Here is a 24,271-nt window from a genome sequence, read left to right as displayed (position 1 = left end):
GATGGTGTCCAAGATGGCGGCTCCCCCTCGGCTGGTGGTGTCCAAAATGGCGGCCCGCACGGCTCACACGTGGTTGGTGGGGTCCAGAATGGCGGCCTGTACGGTTCACACGCGGCGCTGCTGGAATTGGGGGTCGATTTCGCCTTGCACACTCTCGCGTAGTGGCCTTTCTTGCCGCATTTGGAGCAGGTCGCGTCCTTTGCTGGGCATTGCTGTCTGGGGTGCTTGGCCTGGCCGCAGAAGTAGCATTTCTGGCCTCTGGTCATTGCAGCTGCAGTTGGGCTGCTGGCGGCTTGTGGCCTTACCGGGTCCCAAGATGGCTGCTCCCATGGCATCCACGTGGCCATCCGGTCAGGGGGGTAGGCGTCCATGTTCTGGAGGGCCACGTCTAACGAGTTAGCGAGGGCCACCGTCTTCTGCAGGTCGAGCCCCCTCTGTTCCAGCAGCCTCTGCCGAGTATAGTTGGACCTGATGCCGGCTACGTAGGCGTCTCGGATCAGGTCTTCCGTGTATTCCTTGGCCGTCACCGCTTTGCAATTACAGTCCCGGCCGAGGACTCTCAGTGCCAGTAAATATTCAGCGCCCGATTCCCCGGGGCGCTGTTTTCGGGTAGCCAGGAGGTGTCTGGCGTAGACCTCGTTAACAGACCTCACGTATTGTTCCTTTAGCGTCGCGATGGCGGCCGCGTAAGTAGTGGCGTCTCGGATGATCGAGTAGACTCGGTGGCTCACCCGTGAGTTCAAGACAAGCCATTTCGCGTCATCTGTAGTGACGGTAGTGCTGGAGGCCTCCAGGAAGGCTTCGAAACAGCTCAGCCAGTGTTCAAAGTTATTGGCTGCATCTGCTGCTTGAGGATCCAAGTCTAAACGTTCCGGCTTCAAGATTTGCTCCATGTTGAAAATTAGTCAATAAAATTGATGCGCTATCAACAATACCAAAGACTACGAAATGGACTTATATGAAGTAGGCTTTTATTGACTAAGAACTAGAGCATGCCTCTGCTAGTGGATCCATCCTAAGAGCTCCCGGGGGAAGGGTGGTGAGTCACCTTTATACCCGGGCTTAGGGGTGGAGCCAGGGGCTGAGACATGCCTGGACTTGTACAGAGTTAACAGTGGTTTACCACACAGGCATGTACAGGTTAACAGTGGTTTATCACAATCCCCCAGTGGTGGAGAACTTTGGGAACCATAGGTCCAAAGTCACCTGTTCCTCCCGAGCACGCTACACGCACCACATGTCATGTCTCAAGTTACTCATATACTGCATCCCAGTAAAGAGCGGATTGGGCTTGGCTGTGATGACCCCATGGTAAACACATTTGCTTGACCATCGAGATTCGCACACGAATAACATGGAGGGCTAGGTGAGTTGCTGGAGGGCAGCCAGCACCTGCAGAACCGTACCAAGGAGTCAGTGCCTCTGTGAGAGGAAGGAAGAAAATTGGGAAGAAGAAAATAAATATATCCATAACGTGATGGTGCTTTTATTTGTAGAATGTATCAGGAGTTTTTTAAATAAAATCTAATCACTTGATAATGCTGTCTATTTTTATCACAAGGTGGCAGTAAAGCCACATCTTGTGTGTAGTATGCATAACGGTACAGCTAGGGTCTTCCTATATCTTTGTCTGATTACGCTCCTGTGAAGCGTTTTGGGATGCTTCACGATGTTAAAGGCACTATATAAATACAAGTTGTATATTATTTTTGCTATACACATGCTGAAAGGCTTTGTTAATTTGGTTTTTTTTGGAATGCTGTTTTACGAACACATAGCTCGTCTATATTGCTGCCCCCCTGGCCGCATCATCCACAGGCCTAGTGTCAGTGCTTGGGCCCCAGCTATTCACAATATATATCAATGATTTGGATGAGGGAACCAAATGTAATATTTCCAAGTTTGCTGACGGCACAAAACTAGGTGGGATTGTGAGTTGTGAGGAGGGTGCAAAGAGGCTTCAAGGCGATTTAGACAAGTTGAGTGAGTGGGCAAATACATGGCAGATGCAGTATAACGTGGATAAATGTGAAGTTATCCACTTCGGTAGGAAAAACAGAAAGGTAGAGTATTATTTAAATGGTGATAGATTGGGAAATGTTGCTGCACAGAGGGACCTGGGTGTCCTTGTACACCAGTCACTGAAAGCAAACATGCAGGTGCAGCAAGCAGTTAGGAAGGCAAATGGTATGTTGACCTTCATTGCAAGAGGATTCGAGTACAGGAGCAAGGATGTCTTACTACAGTTGGACAGAACCTTGGTGAGACCACACCTGGAGTACTGTGTGCAGTTTTGGCCTCCTTACCTAAGAAAGGATATACTTGCCATAGAGGGAGTGCAGCGAAGGTTCACCAGACTGATTCCTGGGATGGCAGGACTGTCATATGAGGAGAGATTTGGTCGACTAGGCCTGTATTCACTAGAGTTTAGAAGAATGAGAGGGGATCTCATTGAAACGTATAAAATTCTGACAGGGCTAGACAGACTGGATGGAGGGACGATGTTTCCCCTAGCTGGGGGGTCTAGAACGAGGGGTCACAGTCTCAGGATACGGGGTAGGACATTTAGGGCTGAGATGAGGAGAAATTTCTTCACTCAGGGTGGTGAACCTGTGGAATTCTCTACCACAGAAGGCTGTGGAGGCCAAGTCACTGAATATATTTAAGAAGGAGATAGATAGATTTCTAGACACAAAAGGCATCAAGGGGTATGGGGAGAGAGCAGGAATATGGTATTGAGATCGAGGATCAGCCATGATCATATTGAATGGCGGAGCAGGCTTGAAGGGCCGAATGGCCTACTCCTGCTCCTATTTTTCTGTTTCTATGTCTGCTTTCGTATGTACACTGCTGACACCCAGTGCTACCTCTCCACCACTTCTCTCGACCCCGTGACCTCCTCCATGCTATCGACTGCTTATTCAGCATAAAATCATGGATGATTTTCTCCATCTGAACATTGGGAAGGTTGAAGTCGTGGCTTTTTGGCTTCTGACCAATGTTCCCTGTAATTTTTTTTTGGCCCTGCACGGCCCCTTTAAGAAGCTGCATGGGCCATTCAAAATAACGCCATGCGCGGTTTTTATATTGAAAAGCCGCCTGCGCGGGTTCCCTGGAGCACTGCGCGGTCGCACAGCTTGAAGGGAGGATAACCTCTACACCCTTGCCACTCACTCCATCCCTCACTCCTGCCACTTGCTCAGGCTGAGCCAGGCCGTGCAAAAACCCTGGTGTTCTGTTCTACCCTGAGCTGAGCTTCAAAACCCACATTCTATCCATCACCAAGACTGTTTGTTTATTTCTACATCTGCACATCACCTCACCTCAGCTTTTCTGCTGCCAAAACCCTATCCACGCTTCTGTCACCTCTAACCTCAATTACTCCAATGAACTCCTTGTTGACCGTCTATCCTTCACCCTTAAACTCCCAACTCGTCTAACACTCCGCTACCCAGATCCTCTCCGGCACTAAGCACCGCTTGCCCTTCCTCTCTGACCTACACTGGCTCCCTGTCCCACTAAAACATTCAATTTAAAATCCTCATCCATACCTAGGTACTGACTTGGATAAAGAACTGGTTGGCAGACAGGAAGCAAAGAGTTGGAATAAACGGCTCTTTTTCCGAGTGGCAGGCAGTGACTAGTGGGGTACCGCAGGGATCGGCCCTGGGACCCCAGCTATTCACAATATATATAAATGATCTAGACGAGGGAACTAGATGTAATATCTCCAAGTTTGCAGACGACACAAAGCTGGGTGGGCGTGTGTGCTTTGAGGAGGATGCCGAGAAACTCCAGTATGATTTGGACAGGTTGGGTGATTGGGCAGAAGCATGGCAGATGCTGTATAATGTGGATAAATGCGAGGTTATCCACTTTGGTGGCAAAAACAGGAAGGCAGATTATTATCTGAACGGCAATAAATTGGGAGAAGGGGAAGTGCAACGAGACCTGGGCGTCCTTGTACACCAGTCACTGAAGGTAAGCATGCAGGTGCAGCAGGCGGTTAAGAAGGCAAATGGTATGTTGGCCTTCATAGCGAGAGGGTTCGAGTACAGTAACAAGGATGCCTTGCTGCAGTTGTACAGGGCTTGGTGAGACCACACCTTGAGTATTGTGCGCAGTTTTGGTCACCTTATCTGAGGAAGGATGTTCTTGCCATGGAGGGAGTGCAGCGAAGATTCACCAGACTCATACCTGGGATGGCAGGAATGACGTATGAGGAGAGATTAGGTCGATTGGGCTTATACTCGCTGGAGTTTAGAAGAATGAGAGGGGATCTCATTGAAACTTATAAAATTCTCACAGGACTAGACAGACTAGATGCAGGAAGGATGTTCCCGATGGCCGAGGAGTCCAGAACCAGGGGTCACAGTCTAAGGATAAGGGGTAAGCCATTTAGGACTGAGATGAGGAATTTCTTCACCCAGAGAGTGGTGAACATATGGAATTCTCTACCACAGAAGGCAGTGGAGGCCAATTCATTAAATATATTCAAGAAGGAGTTGGATATATTTCTTAAGGCTAAAGGGATCAAGGGATATGGGGAGAAGGCAGGGACAGGGTACTGAATTTGGATGATCAGCCATGATCTCATTGAATGGCGGAGCAGGCTCGAGGGGCCGAATGGCCTACTCCTGCTCCAATCTTCTATGTTTCTATCCTCTCCATGGTCTTGCTCCATCCTCTCTCTGTAGTCTCCTTGAGCCTCAGACTGTGGCCACGGGCGTACCGCCCGCGCCTTCTGTCTCTCTTCGGTGACCGAGCCTTCAGTTGCCTCGGCCCCACTATCTCCACTATTTTTTAAAAAATCTTCTGAAAGGGCATTTTTTTGACCAAGTTTTGTCATCCATCTGATCGTGAATCTATCGTGAAGCACCATGGGACATTTTTTTTTCCATTTAAAGGGGTTGTATTAAAAATGTCAGGTTGAAAAAAAAAATCCCTATTCAGCTTCATATATTTGTAAAACGCTTCCAATCCTTTTGCCTTTGTGAGCTTCACAGGGCCATACCATGGAGCTGTGGAGTCCACACATGAAGTTTTAATTCCATGTTCCCATCAATCTCAAGTTGCTGATACCAGCAGTTCTTGGTGTTCTGGTCTGGAATTTATCCAGTGATGAGGCAGCACCTTTCCAAACTGCCAAGACCCACAGAATTCAGACAGGGCAAATAAGTGTACAAATGTGACCGATTTGCTTGAGCTTTGAGGGCTGAATTCCCAGGACTGGGGGAGGAATATGAGCTGCAGTTTGAAAATGCTGAATTGCAAGTGTAAATGCATTTTTAAATTTTGGTTTCACTTGACATTTATTAGTTGCAAGTTCCAAGTAACTGATGCCTTAAAAGAAAGAAAGAGACTTGCATTTATATAGCGTCTTTCACGACCTCAGGACATTGGACAGCCCATAAAGTACTTTTGAAGTGCAGTCACTGTTTTAATGTAGGAAACACAAAGCTACTTTGCGCACAGCAAGCTCCCATAAACAGTAATGGGAGAAATGACCAGATAATCTGTTTAAGTGATGTTGGTTGAGGGATAAATATTGGCCAGGACACCAGGTGAACTCCCCAGCTCTGCTTCAAATAGTGCCATGGGATCTTTTATGTCTGCCTGAGAGGGCAGACAGGGCCTCGGTTTAACATCTCATCCAAAAGACGGCACCTCCGACAATGCAGCACTCCCTCAGTACTGCACTGAAGTGTCAGCCTAGATTATGTGCTCAAGTGTCGAGTGGAACTTGAACCAGCAACATCTGACTCCGAGGCAAGAGTGCTACCAACTGAGCCCCTTAGTAAAATTGCTAAGATTGGGATTCACAGGTTCATTTGGGGCTGCAATCAGACCGTGTGAGTTTTATTATGACACATCTTTATTAAGTACAGGTAGACTATCCTTTATCCGCGCTTCCGAAAACCTCTAAAAACCGAAAGTTTTTTCATGGAGCGTAAGTCGTGCGCACGACATGACCCGAGTGGCGGCAAACATGACAGGAGTGGTCCGGGAGCTCTGCCTTTCCCTGTGAGCAGGGCAGAGGGTCACAGAGTTCCCTCCTGGGTAGGAGATTGCAGGCCGAGCCGGGCAGTGTGAAGGAGGTACCGGGAGAGAGAACCCAACAATACAGCGGTTCGTCCGATAGCTGCAGCGGCCCGTCCGATAGTCTTTTCTTTCCCCCCCCCCCACCCCGACCTGATTTGCGGGCCAGCTTAGTGTAGGAGTCAGCCGATATCTGGCTTTCCCACAACTGGCGGCGGCAGTCGAGCCCCAGACCCCCGCTAAGTCAAGGAATTCAGATACGGAGCAGGGACAGCCAGAAACCTCGATCTAACGGCAGAAATCAGCAGCCGTTTTGTTAGGTTTTTTTTCTTCCCCTAGCATTTTTTTAAACAGTCAGGCTGTGGAGAGAGTCTCTGTAGCTTAGCAACAGCTTCAGAGACGCTTCCAAGGCAGGGCCCGAGTGCTTACAAGCTGTTGCTGAGCAACAGTGTTTGTTGTCAGATACAGAGATGAAAACCTTCTGAAATCCGAAAACCGAAACACAGCTGGTCCCAAGGTTTTCGGAGAAAGGATAGTCTACCTGCAGTACTAAGGCTGTTGAGGCCAATCTTCTTGAATATGAAATGTATGCTCAAAAATCGTAATTCATCCTAAATATTATGGAGAAGGATTAAGATTACACTTAACAATTGTCAGTATGTCACAGTCACCATTTGTGATTATGTTTATTATGCTTCAAAACTGATGTGGCAACTTGGGAAGGTATTTAGCATGGGGTGTTCCCCAGTGTTGCGTCTTAAATGAGAGTAGTGGCCGTAACACGATGCCCCATTCATACAGTCACTGCAATGGACCGCGGCAATGTTGTTTCAGTGGGAGCTCCACCCTGTTCCCCAGGCTCCCCCTGAATAGCATTTCCAAAGAACTCAACACAGTGCTTCAAAGTCTCGCTTATCTAACATTTAAGATTACATGATAGTTCAGTACAGTCCAATTTTCCATTTAATTTTAGTCCCCATCAGTTTTAAGTTAAATTTGTGCTTGCTGTTTAATTAATGCCTTTTAAAAAAAAATGTCGTGAAATTTTTGCTCATCAAAGCTGGGAAATAGAACATCTTTCATATCAGTCAGCCAGTGTTCATATCAAGCATTTCTAAGTCCGCTGTGTCGCAGTTAGGTACACAGTAAAGCTCTCTCTACACTGCCCCAACGATCTATCTCAGTCTTGCACCAGTCTTGATAGTTTTCCATTACCCACACCAGCCATGCTGTGGCCTCTGAGTGTGATTGCTGATTTAGTGGCATGGTTTTGCTGTGGTCCCAAGCCTAATAGGAGACTGACTAAACGAATTTCATGCAGACAGAAGCGCTGTTCATTCCATCTATCCGGAAAGATTTATTTAGTGGCTTTCACAACCTCAGGACATCCCAAAGCACTTTTCAGCTAATGATGTACTTTTGAAGTGTAGTCACTGTTGTAATGTAGGATATGCGGCAGCCAATCTGTGCACAGCAAGCTCCCACAAATGGCAATGTGATAATGACCAGATAATTTTTTTTTTTAGTGATGTTGGTTGAAGGATAAATACTGGCCAGGACACCCGGGAGAGCTCCCCTGCTCTTATTCAGAATAGGGCCGTGGAATCTTTTACATCACTCGAGAGGGCAGACGGGGCCTCGGTTTAACATCTTACCAAAGGACAGCACCACCAACAGTGCAGCGCTCCCTCAGCACTGTACTGATTATGTGCTCAAGTCTCTGGAGTGGGACTTGAACCCACAACCTTCTGACTCCGAGGCAAAAGTGCTACCAACTGAGACACAGCTGACGTCTGGGCTAGTTTTAAACCCAGAGGTAAAGAGCAATGTCTGACTGACTGTTCCATCACATGGTCCATTGCCGACTCTTCCCTCCCCTTCCTCGACTTCTGTCTCCATTTCTGGGGATAGGCTATCAACAAACACCCACTATAAGCCAACTGATTCCCACAGCAACCTGGACTACACTTCCTTCCGCCCCGCCTCCTGTAAGGATTCTATTCTTTTCTCCCAGTTTTTCCGGCTCCGTCTTACCTGTTCTGATGATGCCATCTTCCGTACCAATACTTCCAATACGTCTTCCTTTTTCCTCAACCAAGGATTCCCCTCTACCATGGTTGACATGACCCTTAACTGTGTCTGGTTCATTTCCCGCACTTCTCCTCTCACCCCTTCCCGCCCCTCCCAGAACCACGATCGGGTTCCTCTTGTCCTCACCTTTCACCCCACCTGCCTCCACATTCAACGGATCGTCCTCTGCCATTTCCGCCACCTCCAGCGTGATCCCACCACCAAACACATCTTCCCCTCCCCTCCCCTTTCAGCATTCAGAAGTGGGACTGCTCCCTGGTCCACTCCTCAGTCACCCCCAACATCCCCTCCCCTTCCCACAGCACCTTCCCGTGCAAGCACAGGAGATGCAACACCTGCCCTTTTACTTCCTCCCTTCCCACCCTCCAGGGCTCGAAACACTCATTCCAGGTGAAACAGCGATTTACTTGTACTTCTTGCAATTTAATATACTGTATTCGCTGCTCACGATGCGGTCTCCTCTACATTGGGGAGACCAAACGCAGATTGGGTGACCGCTTTGCGGGACACCTCCATTCAACCTGCAAGCGTGACCCTGAGCTTCCAGTCGCCTGTCACTTCAATTCTCCGCTTCACACCCACTCTGATCTCTCCATCCTCGGCCTCTTACACTGTTCCAACGAAGCTCAACATAAGCTCGAGGAACAACACCTCATCTTTCGATTAGGCACTTTACAGCCTTCTGGACTCAACATCGAGTTCAACAATTTCAGACCATAACCTCGGCCCCTATTTTTTCAGACGGCAGCTGTTGATGATTCTGCCATTCCCATTTACACCTCTTCTAGACTCATCTTCTGTTTCTTTATCTGCCCCATTACCATCTCCTTTTGCTTTGTACAATCATACCTTTTGTCATTTAACCTCTCCTGCCTTCCACCCATCACAGACCTTCCCTTTTGTTCTTTCCTCCCCTCCCTCTTTCCCTGCCCCTGAACTTGTTTAAAATCTGTTACATCTCTAACTTTTTCTAGTTCTGACGAAAGGTCATCAACCTGAAGCGTTGACTCTCTTTCTCTCTCCACATATGCTGCCTGACCTGCTGAGTATTTGCAGTATTTTCTGTTTTTATGTCTGACTGACTGTACCATCTAGCTAATGGCACATTCTAAAGATTGGCATCTCCAGAAATTGATTTTAATTGCCCTGTACCAAGCAACATGCAATTCTTGATTGTATCCACGACTCCTCAGTGGGTGGCTGTGTTGCTGCCTTGAAATTACAGTTTTAAAAACTGCTTAGCAGATGGTTTAAGAGTCTTAAAGCTAGCAAAACATGAATTCAAAGAAAAAGAAAAATATTTAAATTCCCGAGTGGCAGGTAGTGACTAGTGGGGTAGCGCAGGGATCGGTGCTAGGACCCCAGCTATTCACAATATATATTAATGATCTAGACGAGGGAACTAGATGTAATATCTCCAAGTTTGCAGACGACACAAAGCTGGGTGGGCGTGTGTGCTGTGAGGAGGATGCCGAGAAACTCCAGTATGATTTGGACAGGTTGGGTGATTGGGCAGAAGCAGTATAATGTGGATAAATGCGAGGTTATCCACTTTGGTGGCAAAAACAGGAAGGCAGATTATTATCTGAATGGCAATAGATTGGGAGAAGGGGAAGTGCAACGAAACCTGGGTGTCCTTGTGCACCAGTCGCTGAAGGTAAGCATGCAGGTGCAGCAGGTGGTTAAGAAGGCAAATGGTATGTTGGCCTTCGTAGCGAGAGGGTTTGAGTACAGGAACAAGGATGCCTTGCTGCAGTTGTACAGGGCCTTGGTGAGACCACATCTTGAGTATTGTGTGCAGTTTTGGTCGTCTTATCTGAGGAAGGATGTTCTTGCCATGGAGGGAGTGCAGCGAAGATTCACCAGGCTGATACCTGGGATGGCAGGAATGACGTATGAGGAGAGACTGGGTCGATTGGGCTTATACTTGCTGGAGTTTAGAAGAATGAGAGGGGATCTCATTGAAACTTATAAAATTCTAACAGGACTAGACAGACTAGATGCAGGAAGGATGTTCCCGATGGTCGGGGAGTCCAGAACCAGTCTAAGGATAAGGGGTAAGCCATTTAGGACAGAGATGAGGAGGAATTTCTTCACCCAGAGAGTGGTGAACCTGTGGAATTCTCTACCACAGAAGGCAGTTGAGGCCAATTCATTAAATATATTCAAGAAGGAGTTAGATATATTTCTTAAGGCTAAAGGGATCAAGGGATATGGGGAGAAAGCAGGGACAGGGTACTGAATTTGGATGATCAGCCATGATCACATTGAATGGCGGAACAGGCTCGAGGGGCCAAATGGCCTACTCCTGCTCCTATCTTCTATGTTTCTAAAAGCTTGACTGGGACTGGCTTAAAAATTGGATGCAGGCTTCATGTTTTGAAGCTGGTGATTTTGCAAAGTGCATTTCAGCCTAACTGAAATGAGACCACCTAATATGGTTTAGCTGTGGCTCAGTGGTTCGCATTCTCACCTCTTAGTCAGAAGGTGGTGGGTTCAAGTCCCACTCCAGACACTTGACCAGTTAAGCTAGGCTGACACTCTGGTGCAGTTATGAGGGAGTGCCATCTTTTGGATGAGACGTTAAACCAAACCCCTATCTCCCCTCTCAGGTGGACATAAAAGATCCCATGGCACTGTTTGAAGAAGAGCAGGGGTGTCCCGGCCAACCTTTATCCCTCAACCAACACCTTAAAAAAAAAAAACATAATCTCGTCATTTATCACATTGCTGTTTGTGGGATCTTGCTGTGCGCAGATTGGCTGCCACCCTTCCTACATTACAGCAGTGACTACACTTCATCAAAAAAATGTAATTGGTTGTGTAGTGCTTTTGGACATACTGAAGCTGAGAAAGGCACTGTATAAATGCAAGTCTTTTCTTTCCAGATGGATGGAATGAGCACCTCTTCTGTCTGTATAGAATTAGTTTGGTTTCTTTGTATAATAGGATATTGCCATACATCCTAATACAAGTTCGAGGACTAGGAAACATTGAAACGCCTGAGTAATACACTTGCCCCGGACCCCTCCTCTGGCTCACAGACCTCAGAGCTGAGTGGATCTTCCGGTAGGATGGGAAACTGGAGCATCTGATCACGAGAGGGAGAGGCGAGAGAGAGAGGGCGAGGAATGTAATCTAACTACACAAGAGTACCTCACTCAAGGTGTGAGCGCTCCGGCCTCCACAGCTACTGACACCGAACTTAGGAGAAAAGGAAGAAAGAACTTGCATTTATACAGCGCCTTTCATAACCTCAGGACATCCCAAAGTGTTTTGCAGCCAATTAAGTACTTTTGAAGTGTAGTCGCTGTTGTAATGTAGGAAATGCGGCAGACAGTGCACACACAGCAAGGTCCCACAAATGGCAATGTGATAATGACCAGATAATCTGTTTTAGCGAAGTTGGTTGAAGGATAAATATTGACCAGGCCACTGAGGAGAACTCCCCTGCTCTTCTTCCAATATAGTGATGGCCATCTGAAATGGCTATTATCTGCAGATCTCTAGTTATATTATTCTACAAAGAAAATATTTTTAATATCCATAACCAAGAGCACAGCACTGGTGTGCCTCAGGTTCCTGGTTCTGATTTAATGGGCATAGTGGAGTTAAGTTTCAGTTGCACAGTTTATCTGAAACTTCCCGTTGATGCATCCTTCGACCACTCTCTCCTCTCCTCTAGTGATCGGATGCTCCAGTTTTCCATCCTACTGGAAGGTCCAGTCAGCTCTTAAGGTCTGTGAGCCAGAGGAGGGGTCTGGGGGAAGGTGCGTCCCATCATATGTTGAAAAATAACAGTTGCAGATGCATGTACAGGAAACTCTCTTTTATCCGGGACCGGCGTGGTGCCAGTTTATCAAAAAGTCTGGATTACAGAGAGGTATAGTAAAAGGTACGAGAGCTCCGTACACAGCAACAAATCCAGGCTTCCCTGTTGCTTAGCAACAGGTGCAGGAACCCGACCACAAGATCCAAGCATCCCTGTTGCTTAGCAACAGGTGCAGGAACCCGGCCACAGATCCAGGAACAGGCCACTAATATGAAGTAAAACTTACCTGAACCTACTCCTGAATTTTGCCGGTTAACAGAGATTTCCGGTTATTTAGGTGCCGGATAAAAAAAGAGTTTCCTGTAGCTTGTAGTCTATTGATATTCCCATTTTCTCCTCCCCTAGTATTTTGTAAATGTGCTTACACACTCTATAGACGAGAGAAAACTCTGCAGGCGGCTGGAATATTTTCCTACGCTGCATCCAGTAGCAGAATGCAAAAGCTGCCCTAAGTTTTTCAATCCAGCCTCTCCTTAAAAGATCGACTCGTCTCTTGCCAAGATGGAGATTTCAATTTCCCACACTGTATTCTTCTGGCCTGTTTAAATGAGCTTGCTGAATTGGTGCCAAATGTGTTGGATTTCTGAGCATTTTTTTTGTATATGTGGATGAATGCCATTTGGGAACTGGGCTGATGCTGTTAAAACTGTTATTGGGAAGATTCCAAAGTGAGAGATTATAAGTACATTTTTTTTCCATTGCTGGCAAACAAAGAATGAGTCACAGAACCATTTGGACAGTGACACAAATGGCTTTTTTAATACTTTGTTTGTGCTCAAGGTGCAGGATGTTGATAGATGAGGAATGTTGATGGCTTGTGGGCGGGGTGCGGGGTCTCGGCAATTTTCCTTTTCAAGTAGATATCCAATTCCCTTTTGAAAGTTGCTATTGAATCTGCTTCTACCACCCTTTCAGGCCGTGCATTCCAGAAGTTGCTGCATAAAGAAGAATTTTCCTCATCTCCCCTCTGGTTCATTTGCCATTCATATTAAGTTCAGATTCAGATTAGATTTATTTGCCATATGTAACAAGTACAATGGAATGCTTGTTCCCCGTAGGGACGCGTCACCTATACATACAGCGCCGCGTTCAGAGTCAATACAATGGCTTCCCGTGGCAGTGGGAGCACGATGTCCCTCAGCCGCTCCGCCCTCCTCTTCACCGCGGCCTCCTCCTCACTGTTGCCGGCTCCACGTGTGGTGGCCTGCAGGGCATGCAGGTGTGCATGCAGGGCTCTGCTAAACGGCATGGGAAGGCTGGTGGCAGTTTTCACAGAATCACAGAAACCCCACAGTGCAGATAGAGGCCATTTCGGCCCATCGAGCCTGCACCGACACATATCCCACCCGATCCCCGTAACCCCTACACCAACACATATCCCACCCGATCCCCGTAACCCCTACACCAACACATATCCCACCCTATCCCCACGTATTTAATCCCCCTAACACTAAGGGTCAATTTATCATAGCCAATCAACCTAACTCGCACATCTTTGGACTGTGGGAGGAAACCGGAGCACCCGGAGGAAACCCACGCAAACACGGGGTTTTACCTGTTTCATTCCAGAGTTAACTGTGCGTCCGTACTTTCGCTAGCGTTATAATTGTAAAACCGCGGACCATGCGGGAACTTTCTGAACTTTAAAATGAAAGTTTTCTTCACCCTGGTTGCAGTCAGTGTGAAGCCGAAACAATGGACCACACCCTCCTGAAAATGCTCAGACATCTGAACCCCAAAGTCAGCAATGTGGCTGCAATTAGACAACAACAGACAGTTGCATTTTTACAGCTCTAATAAAGTCTTAAAATGCTTCATAGTTACTGTGCTTTGTTTTTATCGTAAAGGTGTTACTTCACCTAAGAAATGTCAAGTGGGCAGCTTTCAGCAGTATTTTGTACCTCTTTGTTTTTGAGGTGGTTGCTGTAGTTCTAGTTGATGGTTATACCCGCTAATGCATTGTATAGTTGGTCGTAAGGCAGTAAAGAGAAGTACTTGGGCAATACTATCTGATTTTAATGAACCTTTCAGGAGCACCATGTTTGTGAATACAGGAAACTCTCGATTTACCGGCACCTAAATAACCGGAAATCTCTGTTAACCGGCAAAATTCAGGAGTAGGTTCAGGTAAGTTTTACTTCATATTAGTGGCAGTTCCTGGATCTGTGGCCGGGTTCCTGCACCTGTTGCTAAGCAACAGGGACGCTTGGATCTTGTGGCCGGGTTCCTGCACCTGTTGCTAAGCAACAGGGACGCTTGGATCTTGTGGCCTGAGTTCCTGCACCTGTTGCTAAGCAACAGGGAAGCCTGGATTTGTTGCTGTGTACGGAGCTCTCGTACCTTTTACTATACCTTTCTGTAATCCGGACTTTTTGATAAACCGGCACCATGCCGGTCCCATTGATGCTGGATAAAAAAAAGTTTCCTGTACAAAGCTCATCATCTATTTGGTGATCCTTCCCTCCCTTCTATCTCTCTCTCTCTCTCTCTCTCTCTCTCTCAACCTTTCCTGTGTCTTAATGTATCTATTGCTATAGCACTGTGGTAACCCCATGCTGTCGTCCACTGCTTGAACTCAATGGAGCTTTTTCCTCAGATCACACTAAATTCAGTGGTCCTCTGAACTTTCCTTTCTAATTCCTTCTAAGCTCCAGATGTGCTGTCCCTACACATCTTTTCTCATTCTCGCACCCTCAGTCTGTTGAAATTGAGACTCGCCGAAGTCTCTTACGCCCAGCTCATTCTTTCCCAGATCCTTAAAGCTGTGGAACTCTCTTCATCCCTCAGTCTTTCGTCTTTCCCTTCCCTTAGAAAATTCAGGCTCTTGCTCTCCAACACCTAATCACTGCTATCTGATTTACACTATCTTAGAGTCATAAATCATACAGCCCACTGTGCCGCGGTGCCGAGCTATCCAATTAGGCCCACTCCCCCTGCTCTTTGCCCATAGCACAGCACATTTTTTCTTTTTCATTTGAAACCTTGGTGTTGTCCTGCACTATGGAGCTTGATCCTTCACCTTGGTTTCTCAGTTATTTTTAAAAAGCACTGTCATTAATTCACGCATTTGGATGATATTCTGAAATGCACGGTCATCTGCGCCATGTGAGTCCAGTGAAGCTTGAAGACAAAATGAACTGAAATTGGCTTGGCTGTCTGAAAACACGTAGGGAGCATTATTTAATTGAGCCACGCGGTTTAACATCCTCCAGACTACAGATTTGATCTGGGGAAAGGCCTCCTTTTAATTCAAGTAGTAGAGGATGCGTGGGGAATACCGCAGTTGTTCTTTGGGCCTGGCATTGGGGTTAGACTTTCATATGATCACTGACCAAACGCCGTGTTGTGTGGTCAAGACAGAGATATTTAACAGCTGCAACAAAATAGCATAGTTGAGACGGTGCCCAGACAATGAGCTGTACGAAGAAGTGTATGTGTGGTCCTTTGGATGGCAGACGCCATTTGCCATTGTCCGGATTTGTGAGAGAATGCGTGCAGCATTCCGTCGTCTTCTGGGGAAGCAACCTATGCTCACGTCCCTTCCTTCCCTTAGCCCACCAGGCCAAACTTCCTCTGCCCTAGCCCTGAACTCACATCTTTCTCCAGCTTCTCTCCGATCTCCCCTCATGACTTCTCCGCGCTCATCTTGTCCATGAGACCCACTTCCTGCTCCCTCGACCCTATTCCCACCAAACTGCTGACCACCCAATTTCCTTTTCTGGCTCCCATGTTAGCTGACATTGTTAACGGTTCTCTCTCCCTCAAATCTGCCGTCATCACCCTTCTCAAAAAATCAACTGTTGACCCCTCCGTCCTTGCAAACTACCGTCCCACCTCCTACCTCCCTTTCCTCTCCAAAGTCCTTGAACATGTTGTCGCCTCCCAAATCTGTGCCCATCTTTCCCGCAACTCCATGTTTGAATCCCTTCAATCAGGTTTCTTCCCCTGCCACAGTACCGAAACGGCTCTCATCAAAGTCACAAATGACATCCTTTGTGACTGTGACAAAGGTAAACTATCCCTCCTCGTCCTTCTTGACTTGTCTGCAGCCTTTGACACGGTTGACCACTCCATCCTTCTCCAACGCCTCTCCACCGTCACCCAGCTGGGTGGGACTGCACTCACCTGGTTCCATTCTTATCTATCTAATCGTAGCCAGAGAATCACCTGCAACGACTTCTCTTCCCGCTCCCACATCATTACCTCTGGTGTCCCCCAAGGATCTATTCTTGGCCCCCTCCTATTTCTCATCTACATGTTGCCCCTTGGCGACATCATCCGAAAACAAAGCATCAGTTTCCACATGTACGCTGATGACACCCAGCTCTACCTCACCACCTCTTCTCTCGACCGCTCTACGGTCTTAATTGTCAGACTGCTTGTCCGACATCCAGTTCTGGATGAGCAGAAATTTTCTCCAATTAAATATTGGGAAGACCGAAGCCATTGTTTTTGATCCCAGCCACAAACTCTGTTCCCTAGCTACTGACTCCATCCCTCTCCCTAACATCTGTCTGAGGCTGAACCACGCTGTACGCAACCTTGGTGTCATATTTGACCCTGAAATGAGCTTCCGACCACACATCCGCAGCATAACAAAGACCGTCTACTTCCACCTCCGTAACATTGCCCGTCTCCGCCCCTGCCTCAGCTCATCCGCTGCTGAAACCCTCATCCATGCCTTTGTTACCTCTAGACTTGACTATTGCAACACACTCCTGGCTGGCCTTCCACGTTTTACCCTATGTAAACTTGAGGCCATGTAAAACTCGCTGTCTGTGTCCTAACTCGTACCAAGTCCCGTTCACCCATCACCCCTGTGCTCGCTGACCTACATTGGTTCCCTGTTGAGCAACACCTCGATTTCAAAATTCTCATCCTTATTTTCAAATCCCTCCATGGCCTCGCCCCTCCCGATCTCTGTAATCTCTGCCAGCCCCACAACCCCCCTGAAATACCTGCGCTCCTCTAATTCTGCCCTCTTGAGGATCCCTGATTATAATCGCTCAACCATTGGTGGCCGTGCCTTCTGTTGCCTGGGCCCTAAGCTCTGGAATTCCCTGCCTAAACCTCTCCGCCTCGCTACCTCTCTTTCCTCCTTTAAGACGCTCCTTAAAACCTACCTCTTTGACCAAGCTTTTGGTCACCTGCCCTAATTTCTCCTTATGTGGCTCGTTGTCAATTTTTTTGTCTTATAACACTCCTGTGAAGCGCCTTGGGATGTTTTACTACAGGAAACTTTGTGCTATCCGGCACCGACGGGACCGAGCTGCTGCCGTTCCCTCAAAACTGCCGGACACTCCAGAGTTAATGTTGAAACATACGGAGATTTTCATCTCCATATGAATCAACAAACCCTGTTGCTTAGCAACAGCCTCTAAACAGTCGGCAAGCGTCTCTGTAGCGTCTCTAACTGAAGCTGTTGCTTAGCTACAGACCTTGCAGAGCTTGACTGTTCAAAAAAGAAACGAAAAGAATAAAAAACGGCTCCTTTTTGCCGGTGGCTCCAGCTTGCCAGACGGTTCGCCTCCAGATAGCACAAAGTTTCCTGTACGTTAAAGGCGCTATATAAATACAAGTTGTTGCTGTTATTAACCCAAAGCAAACCTTTACTTCCTGCTCTGCTGGCTGTGTGCTTGTGACTAGCGTTTGCTTACCCATCTCTTGTCAGCAAAACAAGTTCCTAATTTATATGATTACACGTCACATTTTGGTTAGAAATTGAGAATTTAGAGGAAAAACGAGCCGCCTCCTATTCATTACGCCAACCCCACCTATCCGCCTTCGTACCATATTAGGAAGGACATATTGGCCTTGGAGGGAGTGCAGCGTAGATTTACTAGAATGATACATGAACACAAAAGGTTAAATTATGAGGAGAGATTACACAAATTAGGGTCGTATTCCCTGGAATTTATACGGTGATTTGATTGAAGTTTTCAAGATATTAAGGGGAACTGATAGGGTAGATAGAGAGAAACTATTTCCGCTGGTTGGGGAGTCTAGGACTAGGGGGCATTGTCTAAAAATTAGACCCAGGTCTTCAGGAGTGAAGTTAGGAAATACTTCTACACGTGAAGGGTGGCAGAAGTTTGGAACTCTTTTCCGCAAATGGCAATTGATGCTAGATCAATTGTTAATTTTAAATCTGAGATTGATAGATTTTTGTTAACCAAAGTTATTAAGGGATATGAGGCAAAGGCAAGTATATGGAGTTAGGTCACAGATCAGCCATGATCTCATTGAATGGCGGAACAGGCTCGAGGGGCTGAATGGCCTCCTCCTGTTCCTATATTACTCAACCCCTTCCCTCTCCTGAAACACGTGTCTCTGCCTCCTGAGCTCATTCATTGCCTGCTTCATTGGCCTTCCCTCTTAACATTCCACAACTCAAAAATAAGTTTTGCCTGACTTTGCTTCTTACTCCATACTTCCTTGTTTTAACTTTTTTTTAAAGTTGTTGGTAGATAGTCTGAAACGCCAGCATGTTCCCCAAAATCTCACTACCCTATCACGCACAGGCCTGTCCATAGGCAGGCCATTTGGAAGGCGATAGGGATATCTAAAGGAAAAAGACAGATTTAAACCCAGTACCTTGTTGGGCCAGCTGATTAAGAAGGTATTGAACGGCTAGTGGAGCTGCACTAGCTGTGTTTGTGACTGCAACAAAGGTAAACTATCCCTTCTCGTCCTTCCCGACTTGTCTGCAGCCTTTGACACGGTTGACCACTCCATCCTCCTCCAACGCCTCTCCACCATCAACCAGCTGGGTGGGACTGCACTCACCTGGTTCCATTCTTGTCTATCTAATCATAGCCAGAGAATCACCTGCAACGGCTTCTCTTCCTGCTCCCGCACTGTTACCTCTGGTGTCCCCCAACGATCTATCCTTGGCCCCCTCCTATTTCTCATCTACATGCTGCCCCTTGGCGACATCATCCGAAAACACAGCATCAGTTTCCACATGTATGCTGACGACACCCAGCTCTACCTCACTACCACCTCTCTCGACCCCTCCACGGTCTCTAAATTGTCAGACTGCTTGTCCGACATCCAGCTCTGGATGAGCAGAAATTTTCTCCAATTAAATATTGGGAAGACTGAAGCCATTGTTCTTGGTCCCCGCCACAAACTCCGTTCCCTAGCCACTGACTCCATCCCTCTCCCTAGCATCTGTCTGGCTGAACTACCTTGGTGTCCTATTTGGCCCTAAAATGAGCTTCCAACCACATATCCGCAGCATAACTAAGACCGCCTATTTCCACCTCTGTAACATCGCCCGTCTCTGCCCCTGCCCCTGCCCCAGCTCTTCTGCTACTGAAACCTTCATCCATGCCTTTCACAGAATCACAGAAACCCCACAGTGCAGATAGAGGCCATTTCGGCCCATCGAGCCTGCACCGACACATATCCCACCCGATCCCCGTAACCCCTACACCAACACATATCCCACCCTATCCCTGTAACCCCACGTATTTAATCCCCCTAACAGTAAGGGTCAATTTATCATAGCCAATCAACTTAACCCGCACATCTTTGGACTGTGGGAGGAAACCGGAGCACCCGGAGAAAACCCACGCAAACATGGGGAGAATGTGCAAACTCCACACAGACAGTCGCCCGAGGCCGGATTCGAACCCGGGTCCCTGGCGCTGTGAGGCAACAGTGCTAACCACTATGCCACCGTGCTGCCTTTGTTACCTCTAGACTTGACCATTCCAACACACTCCTGGCTGGCCTCCCACATTCCACCCTATGTAAACTTGAGGTCATCCAAAACTTGGCTGCCTGTGTCCTAACTCGCACCAAGTCCTGTTCACCCATCACCCCTGTGCTCACTGACCTACATTGGCTCCCAGTTAAGCAACACCTCGATTTCAAAATTCTCATCCTTGTTTTCAAATCCCTCCATGGCCTCGCCCCTCCCTATCTCTGTAATCTCCTTCAGCCCCACAACCGCCCCCCCCCCCCCCCATCCTGAGTTATTTGCGCTCCTCTAATTCTGCAATTTTGAGCATCCCTGATTATAATCACTCAACGATTGGTGGCCGTGTCTTCACTTTCCCGTGCCCTAAGCTCTGGCAATCCCTCCCTAAACCTCTCTGCCTTTCTACCTCTCTTTCCTCCTTTAAAATTCTCCTTAAAACCTACCTAAGGCTAAAGGGATATGGGGAGAAAGCAGGGACAGGGTACTGAATTTGGATGATCAGCCATGATCTCAGTAAATGGCGGAACAGGCTCGAGGGGCCGAATGGCCTACTCCTGCTCCTATCTTCTATGTTTCTACCTCTTTGACCAAGCTTTTGGTTGTCTGTCCACATTTCTCCTTATGTGGCTCAGTGTCAAATTTTTGTCTTATAATACTCCCGAGAAGCGCCTTGGGACGTCTTACTGCGTTAAAGGCACTATATAAATACAAGTTATTGTTGTGTTTATATAGAACCACAGCAGGACTGGACCAAGACCTGATGGTTTAAGAGTGCATTCACACCACAGCTGTAGCGTTAGTGTGAAGTAGTTTTGTTTTACACTGATGTGCAGTAATAACATAAATACAGTCTGAATCCAGTGTCGGGGCTTGGCCCAACATCCTGACACCCAATTTACACTCTATAGGCTTTGCTTGGTGTGAAGTTGAAACCACTTTGCACCGAAAATGTGTTGTCTAGCTGCACTGTAATGATAAAGAAGCTGAATCCCATTTCTGCAGTTCTGAAAGTGTTTGTACAAGTCCCAGGCTAGCTTTATATAAGTGGTCATGGCATAAATCCACAAGGCTGTGTGACGCTCCAGGTGTCAGACTCCTTAAAAGCACCTTGCAGCAGCTGTGCCAATCCCATGGCTAATTTCCATGATGTTGGTTGAGAGTCAACATCATCTATCGCTTGCCTGAATACTTGAGGAACTCAGTGACGTTCTTTGCATTGTCAGTGCAGAACTCCTACGTAAAGGCAGTCTTTTTGTGTTTGATTTCCAGCATGTCCATTGTTAGATATGGTTCTTCTGTGGTATTGCTCATAGTCAGTCTGGGATCATTGATAATTGGTTGGGAGGTTGGAGGTAGAGAGTAGGGATAAATTGGGATGCACTGGGGGCCTCAGCTTTTCACCATATATATTAATGACTTGGTTGAAGGAATTAAGAGTTGTGTATACAAGCTTGAAGCTGACACTAACTTAGGAAGTACAGTAGGTTGTGTAGATAGATGCTGGAAATTACAAAGGGACAGAGGCAGACTAAGTGAGTAAAATCATGACCGAGTTCAATGTGGGGAAATGTGAGGCCGTCCACTTTGAATCCGAGAAAGACAAATTTTAAAATATTTTCAAAATGGGTTTTATAAATAGGGGCATGGCGTGCAAGAGTAAAGAAATAAAGATGAATTTATACAAAATTTTGATTATACCACAGTTAAAAGTCCTGTGTATAGTTTTGGGTACTCCATTATATAAAGAACATTAAAGCCATCATATGCACAATGTTCTTTGATGAAGTAACAAAGAGGGTTGATGAGGGTAGTGCAGTGGATGTTGTGTGTATGGACTTTCAAAAGGCGTTTCACAAAGTACCACAGAATAGTCTTGTTAGCAAAATTAAAGCCCATGGGATTAAAGGGACAGTGGAAGCACGGATACAAAATTGGCTAAGGGGCAGAAAACAGAGTAGTGGTGAACGATTGTTTTTCAGACTGGAGGGAAACATAGAAGATAGGAGCAGGAGTAGGCCATTCGGCCCCTCGAGCCTGCTCCGCCATTCAATGCGATCATGGCTGATCATCCAAATTCAGTACCCTGTCCCTGCCTTCTCCCCATACCCCTTGATCCCTTTAGCCTTAAGAAATATATCCAACTCCTTCTTGAATATATTTAATGAATTGGCCTCTACTGCCTTCTGTGGTAGAGAATTCCACAGGTTCACCACTCTCTGGGTGAAGAAATTCCTCCTCGTTTCTGTCCTAAATGGCCTACCCCTTATCCTTAGACTGTGACCCCTGGTTCTGGACTCCCCGACCATCGGGAACATCCTTCCTGCATCTAGCCTGTCCAGTCCTGTCAGAATTTTATAAGTTTCAATGAGATCCCCTCTCATTCTTCTAAACTCCAGCGAGTATAAGCCCAATCGACCCAATCTCTCCTCATACGTCATTCCTGCCATCCCAGGTGTCAGCCTGGTGAATCTTCGCTGAACTCCTTCCATGGCAAGAACATCCTTCCTCAGATAAGGCGACCAAAACTGCACACAATACTCAAGATGTGGCCTCACCAAGGCCCTGTACAACTGCAGCAAGACATCCTTGTTCCTGTACTCAAACCCTCTCACTACGAAGGCCAACATACCATTTGCCTTCTTAACCGCCTGCTGCACCTGCATGCTTACCTTCAGCGGCTGGTGCACAAGGACACCCAGGTCTCGTTGCACTTCCCCTTCTCCCAATCTATTGCCATTCAGATAATAATCTGCCTTCCTGTTTTTGCCACCAAAGTGAATAACCTCACATTTATGCACGTTATATTGCATCTGCCATGCTTCTGCCCAATCACCCAACCTGTCCAAATCATCCTGGAGTTCCTCGGCATCCTCCTCACAGCACACACGCCCACCCAGCTTTGTGTCGTCTGCAAATTTGGAGATATTACATCTAGTTCCCTTGTCTAGATCATTAATATATATTGTGAATAGCTACAGTGCTGTGCCCCAGGGGTCAGTATTAGAACCACTGCTCTTTTTGATGTATATTAATGACCTGGACTTGGGCAGGACATCATTTCAAAGTTTGCAGATGACACGAAAGCTGGAACTGTAGTAAACAATGAAGGGGATAGTAACAGACTTCAGGAGGAGATAGACAGTCTGGTGAAATGGGCAGATGCATGGCAGATGAAATTTAACACAGATAAATGTGAATTGATACATTTTGGTAGGAAGAACGAGGAGGGGCAATATAAACTAAATGGTACAATTTTAAAGGGGGTGCAGGAACAGAGGTACCACAGGGTACGTGAACAAATCTTTGAAGGTGGCAGGACAAGTTGAGAAGGCTGTTAAAGAAGCATGTGGGATCCTTGGCTTCATTAATGGAGGAATAGCCTTAGAGAGGGTGCAGAAGAGATTTACTAGAATGATATCAGGGATGAGGGACTTCAGCTATGTGGAGAGATTGGAGAAGCTGGGATTATTCTCCTTAGAGCAGAGAAGGTTAAGAGGAGATTTGAATGGTTTTGATAGAATAAATAAGGAGAAACTGTTTCTTGTGGCAGAAGGGTCGGTAACCAGTGGACATAGATTTAAGGTGATTGGCAAAACAACCAGAGACGACACGAGGAAACATATTTTTACGCAGTGATTTGTCATGATCTGGCATGCCCTGCCTGCAAGGGTGGTGGAAGCAGATTCAATAGTAACATTCAAAAGAGAATTGGATCAGTACCTGAAGGGGAAAAATATCCAAGGGCGATGGGGAAAGAGCAGGGGAGTGGGACTAATTGGATAGCTCTACAAAAGAGCTGGCGCAGGCACGATGGGCCGAATGGCCTCCTTCTGTGCTGTATCATTCTATGATAAAAAGGGCCATGACTGACTCTACACCCCAAAATAATGCATTACTTGTTGAATTCCTAGGATTTCCCAAATTCTGCTTAATATTTAGTGCTCATTGAGATGCAGATGCCAATGTGCGGAGATTGGAGGTTTTTCCCACTTCTGCCACCTGGTGTCAGGATCCAGACATTCTGACGCGGGTCTGGCATGGATTCAGAGCTCCTGCACATTGCCCTAACAGCAGTGAGCCATGCGAGCTCCTCATCAGCACCTTCTCCTGTGCCATTGTGGCCCTCTCATTCCCTATGTGGCCTTTCTCCCATTCTTTGTGAGAAAGGAGGTCAATTTGTGTTGAGCATCTGATTACTGGCAGTAAGCTTGAGACTGCGTGAGCTTTCTTCACTTGGAACTGAATGCTGCTTAAGGAGTTGGACAAGTAAATAAAAGATTTCCGTGCAATCAGTCCAGACTGGATTCAAAGCCATGTAAATTTTACAATGATTGTGCATTTTACTTCCTAAGATATAGAGGGTTAGCGTATAAACTATGTTTGTTACATGTTAAAAGTTACTGAGGGTGCACTTTTAAGAAAGCATATTGGGGATAACAACAAAAAATGCTGGAAACACTCAGCAGGTCAGGCAGCATCCGTGGAGAGAGAAACAGAGTTAACGTTTCAGCTCTGTGACCCTTCAACCTCATTTAAGTTCCTGACCATCTTTCTTATAAGTTTCTATACGTCTAACTCTTGGTTTATTCAGAATAACTTTA

At 46.8% G+C, this 24,271-nt stretch overlaps 1 protein-coding gene across 5 annotated transcripts in view; it reads left to right on the top strand.

Moving 5' to 3' along the window:
* zzz3 (zinc finger, ZZ-type containing 3) overlaps positions 1-24,271 on the top strand; it is a 153,894-nt gene that overhangs the window by 88,181 nt on the left and 41,442 nt on the right. The window lies entirely within an intron of this gene.

Source organism: Somniosus microcephalus, chromosome 3 (assembly GCF_052327205.1).
Source record: "Somniosus microcephalus isolate GS21.2 chromosome 3, FLI_Smic_1.0, whole genome shotgun sequence".
NCBI classification, from domain to species: Eukaryota; Metazoa; Chordata; class Chondrichthyes; order Squaliformes; family Somniosidae; genus Somniosus; species Somniosus microcephalus.
This window is presented reverse-complemented; position numbering and strand designations above follow the sequence as displayed.